The following is a 6,068-nucleotide window of genomic DNA, read 5'->3' as shown; positions in this document are numbered from 1 at the left end:
TTCTAGTAAGATGACTATTAAAAGGCTTTCTCAGTGCTTGAATCCGATTTGAATATGTCTTCACAGTTCAAACTAGATCTAAGTTCTAAGCCATCGGGCATGTAAGATTTGATCACTTAAAAGTCCTTGGCCTCAAGGCATAAAAAAGAACCTTATGTGGACTTAACCCATCCACGACAAGCTTTGATAACAAGAAGTCCGAAGTTACTTGGGGCGCAAGTAATCGACCTATCCCTTAGCTTTATTTCTATTATATTATGATTACCATAGAACGTTTGAGTATGGAATGAATTTTGATAGGAAGCCTCAATGCCTATATCTAAGACCCTACAAAGGCACCTATTTGGATTCATTCTGTTCCTCGGGCTAGAACGTTGAGTATATAAGGAGTTCTGATGGGAAGCCTCAAGGCCTATATCTAAGGCCTTACAAAGACACCTATTTGGATTCATTATGATCTTCGAACTCAGGTAATCAGAAGTATAATGGTTATAAGACTCATACAATCAATTAAACAAACATTATATGTTCGAGTACTGAGTTAGTTATTGACTGGAAGCCTCAAGGCCTACACCTAAGGCCCCACAAAGGCATCTGTCATAACTAACATAGTCTCTCGGGTATATATACAATTAAAACTCAACGTCCGTTTTATATCTGCCATGCTGAAGATGGCAGTGGCACGCCTGAGTACTTAAAAGTTAATCTTGATTGTGAGCCTCAAGGCCTACACCTAAGGCCCCACGAAGGCACCTTTCAAAGTTAACTATGTCTTTCTCTTTCAGCTTTGCTCGACAAGCCTTGCCCGATAAGCCCACCAGTGAAGCAGAAGCCCGACATAAAGCATCAACCGGCGTCAACCTCTCGGGGAGCTGTGTGCTCATCGGCTAGGAAACATCCCCAGCGGAAATTCTAGCCACGACCAAAAAGATTTTATTTATAGCAATATATTACAAACAAAGGCCCACAAACAAAATAAGATCATAAACACAATTGGACCTCCCAACTAACCAAACAAAGCTCAACCAAGAGCCCAACACTATTAACATAACAAAAGAGACTTCTCGACCCCAGTATCCACCGCTGTAATAGTTTCACTATCAACCCAAAACAATCCTCCAACAATCGCCAAATCCAAACATGGAGCTCCGTAGAAACCAGCCACGAAAACCACCCCAATCGCCTCGATTTCAGCCAGAAATTGGAAGAAGCCCATGGGAATACCATGAACAACACTGCCATCGAAAGCAGACAGAGAGAAGGAGGTGATGTTTTAAACACCCTACCCGATGTACCCATCGAAGCTCTACGCACCTTCTCAAATGGTCACAACAAATTGCGATGAAAACTGCAAATCGAATTGAGAGTGGTTGGGGAAGATAGGAGTCCAAGAGGAGAGAAATTTTGGGTAGATCGGGAAAGAAAACTGGGGGAAAAGTTAGCAAAAGATCTGAAGAGAAGAAACAGATAACAAAAGGAAAAGTTTTTTTTCCTCCGACCACGGCCACAACGAGGGCCAGTGGCAACGTATTTATATGATGAGGAACTCACTCACAGAAATGGTGGGAAGGACTCTCAGTAAGAGAGAGACTCTCACTCACACGGAGAGAAGATCGATACACAATTCTATACATTAATGTTATATATGACAATTTTTTTCCACCAGCTAAATTTTAAATTACAATTTCCTTCCTCTCCCTCCTTCCCAATCTTTCTCCTCTGTTTTCCTCCCCGAGCATCTGCTATGGCTCAACACAAATTCAGAAAACCCAAATCTGACAGGAAATTCAAAACCCCACTAACCAATGAGCTACATGCTCGCATTCTCCTAAATCTTATCTACTGTGCCTTAAATTCACTCTGTTGTGGAGATGGTGTTAGATTGAATTGAAAAGTTTTCAAATTTCACTAGCTAATACAAAAACTACATTCTAAAGTTGAAAAACCTCATTTTATTTTCGTCTTAGGACTAAGTTTGAATTAAGACGGCTCTGCAGTTTAGATTATGTACTTGCCGCATGCATGTAGTTTTTTCTTCAAATATATGAAAAATTGTCATGTTTGCCATACAATTACCTCTTCCAGCCTTGGAAAATCCAAGTTTTTTTTAATATAAAAATCATTATTATAATTATATAGAATTTTTCTTACTTTATGAAATCCACACTTTTGGCTCAACTCGTTGGGATCATCAGAATGCATTGAGACTTTTATCTCATTTTTTACAAAAATACCATTGGTGACATCGTTAAAGGTAGCCTACCTGGTTTTCTTACAGGCTTAGTAACATGTCTAGATATTTGAGATGAATTCGCTCAAAATCGTAGAAGAAGAGGCGAGATATGAGAGTGCTTAAAATATATTACGAATCATGTCAAGTCCCTCAAATGAGAGAGATTTCGTAGTGTATTTTAAGCATTCACAAATCTCACATTCCTCTTTAAGATTTTGGAAGAATGGATCACGCAAAATTTTACATGAAAATATCTAAAAATTAAACTCCATCAAAATCCATACATTTCGACAAACCAATCAAGACTTCAAAATCAACTTCAACCCAAAAAAAGCAATCTCACAATTCCACAATGTCATGGATAAATCCAATTATATCATTAGTATCCTCTTATGTGACAAATTTCCACTTCCTTTCTAATAACTTAGAGGCTATTGTAAATTTTTCATCAAGGGTTGGTCAGGGGACTTATCTACATTCTTATTTAATCTTTTTTGTTGATGTAACTAAAAATATTCAATTCAATGATGGAAAGTTTTAAAGAGATATTGATAGTTTAATTAAAAATAATATATTTTGTAGATAGAAAGATGATGTAGAAAGAAATAATAGGGGTTCATATTCACTTATCAATGTAAAAAGAAAAGAAAAAAAAAAGAAGAAGACCAAGACTTTAAAGTCTATAAGTCAACAAGTCAACCCAGCAATATCACAACTCCGTAGCCTAACGCTACATTTACAATGCCCCAAAGAATTTAATGGTAAACCTAGAGAGAACGTAATCATATCTTTTCAGATTATATTTTCTTGTATGCATATATAATCATGATCAATACAATCCTCAACCATATTCTTTTACTTTTTTCCAATTCGCTGGCCAATGGCCATGCCTATAAAAGCCACCCAAACCATTCTCAGATGTCCAATTGTTCTTTATTACTTTCTCCTTAAGCTTAGCAAATTGTGCCTGGAAAATGAAAGCTTTGCTCCAATATTTCTTCCTCTTATTCATGTTCAATATCTCCACTATCATTATTACCTGTGCTAATACCATCCCTGCAGTTCAACACCAGCAACTGTTGTTGCTCAATTTCAAAAAAACCTTTACATTTCCTGATTTTTCTCCTACTGCGTCCAAGTTCATATCATGGAATTCAAGTACCGACTGTTGTTCTTGGATGGGTGTTACTTGCGGTACTAATGGACATGTTGTTGGTCTTGACATTAGCAACCAATCTATCTCCGGTGGGATTGACAATTCGAGCAGTCTTTTTGATCTTCAACAGCTTCAAAGCCTCAATTTAGCAAATAATATCTTTAGCTATGGCTCTCGCATTCCATCTGCAATTGGAAAGCTTACAAACTCGAGGTACTTAAATTTATCATATAGCAATTATGACGGCGAGGGGAAAATTCCAGTTGAGATTTCACAATTGACAAGGTTGGCTGTCCTTGATATTTCTCAATCTTACAATATGTGGTACAGGCCATTGGAGAGCCCTAATTTAAGCATGGTCTTTCACAACCTCACAGATCTCACAGAGATATATCTTGATGGTGTGAATATATCAGCACAGGGGAATGAGTGGTGTCAAGCGATATCATCTTCACTCCCAAACCTGAGGGTGTTGAGCTTGTCTAACACTCTTCTTTCGGGTCATGTTGATCGGTCCCTCACCAAGCTAGAGTCTCTATTCGTGATTCAATTGGATCGTAATGATATCTCGGGTCCAATTCCAGGATTATTTGCCAACTTTTTAAACATGAGGTGTTCAGCTGGGGTGGTAACAATATCTCTGCTCCAGTTCTAGGGTTCTTTGCCAATTTTTCAAAGCTGGCTTTCTTACATCTCAGTAGTTGTTCGTTGCAAGGAACATTCCCAAAAGAGATCTTTCAGGTACCTACTCTGAAAATTATTGACCTTTCATTTAATGAAGAACTTCATGGTTCCTTGCCAGAATTTCCAAACAATCGATCTCTTCGGTCCTTGGTTCTAGGTTTCACAAAATTTTCAGGGTTATTGCCGGAGTCTATAGGCAACCTCAAGGTTTTGGAAACAATTGATCTTGTAAACTGCAGTTTCAATGGTCCAATCCCATCGTCTCTCTTTTCTCTTCCCTTGTTGGTGGAACTAGTACTTTCCCACAATCGATTCTCTGGTCATCTTAGTGAGTTTTTCTGACGCCTCTTCCAACTTAGTTAACCTTGATTTGATTTTTAATAATTTGGAAGGTCCAGTTCCTGCGTCTATCTTTAATTTTTGAGGGTTTGGAGAACTCTCTCTTTCTTCAAACAATTTCAGTGCCTTTCCTTTCAACGGTCCTCGGCATCTGAAAAATGTGACCTTCATTGATCTTTAGTACAATAGCTTGCTGATTTTGTATAATGGTACCAATCCCTCGTACTTCTCATTTCCTCAAATTATGACACTGTATTTGGCTTCTAACAAGTTGAGAGAAATACCAGGTTTCTTGATAAACCAATTTGAATTATCTGAGTTGGACCTTTTGGAAAATCATATTCAAGGTGAGATAACCGATTGGATTTGGAGTTTCAGATATCTTTCCCTAAATCTTTCTTTGTAACTCCTTGGTAATTCTAGAACTCATTTCAATACTTCTAATGTCATTATCCTTGACCTTCATTCAAACCAACTCCAAGGAGAAATCCCTTATACCTCACCAAATGCCATTTATCTAGATTACTCCAGCAATCATTTCTGTTGTAGTATTCCAGCTGACATAGGTGATTTCTTTAATCTGGACACTTCGTTCTTATCTCTTTCAAACAATAACTTGCGTGGCATCATTCCAGCATCAATATGCAAGGGAGGTCATGAGCTTATTGATCTGTCCAATAACTCCTTGAGTGGCATGGTTCCTCAATGTTTGTTTACAAAAAAAAAGAGGTCTAGGAGTACTGAATTTAAGGAGAAACAACCTCACCATAACTATTTCAAATTTTGAGTTTTTAGAATCATGTGGATTGCACACTTTAGACCTTAGGGAAAATCGGATTAAAGGTCAGTTTCCAAAATCTCTAGCCAACTACAGATCATTACAGTTTTTAAACCTTGGAAACAATCAAATGAAAGATGCCTTTCCTTGTTTGTTATTGAACATATCCACTTTGCATGTTCTTCTTTTGCGGTCCAACAAATTTTATGGATGCATTGCATGTCCCAAAACCAATGGCACCTGGCCAATGCTTCAAATTATAGACCTAGCTGACAACAATTTGAGTGGTGAAATACCGAGAAGATCTTTGGCAACATGGCTGCCAATGAGGGCTAATGAAGATGATTCCCTTGGCAAGGCCAAACACCTAAAATTTTTCTTTTGAGGATGGTATAACATTTACCAGAAAAGATTCAAGGATGGACATGGTTAAGATTCTAAAGGCCCGTTTGGGATTGAGGTGATTTTAAAAAAAGCCACTGTGAAAAAAAGCTGAGGGTCATTTTTGTGTTTGGTAAACTGGAAAAAAAGGGCTTATTTTGGAAGCTGCTGTGAGAATAAGCTCAAAATCAAAGGAAAAGCTGAAGCTGCTATTTGCTGCTTTGAAAAAAAGCCATTTTTTTCAAAGCACACGGAGCTACAGTGCTCCTTTAATGAAAAGACACACTATCATCCTGCTTTTTTTTCCAAAAGCACTTTCACAAAAAAGTTTACCAAACACTCTACTGGCTTTATTTCACAGCCGCTTATTCTCATAGCAGTTTTTTTTCAAAGCACAGCAATACCAAACCAGCCCTAACTATCTTGACCTTGATTGATTTCCCATGCAACAATTTCAGTGGACCAATACTTAAGGAAATGGGAGAGTTTAAGTCACT

General features: G+C 37.8%; 1 pseudogene; it reads left to right on the top strand.

Annotated features, from left to right (window-relative positions):
- The first annotated feature begins 3,194 nt into the window (after positions 1-3,194).
- LOC126619129 (receptor-like protein 6) lies at positions 3,195-5,625 on the top strand (annotated as a pseudogene).
- Positions 5,626-6,068: the final 443 nt, after the last annotated feature.

The sequence above is a fragment of the Malus sylvestris genome, chromosome 4, assembly GCF_916048215.2.
Source record: "Malus sylvestris chromosome 4, drMalSylv7.2, whole genome shotgun sequence".
NCBI lineage: Eukaryota > Viridiplantae > Streptophyta > Magnoliopsida > Rosales > Rosaceae > Malus > Malus sylvestris.
Note: the sequence above shows the minus strand (reverse complement) of the source record. Positions and strands in the feature narration are given on the sequence as shown.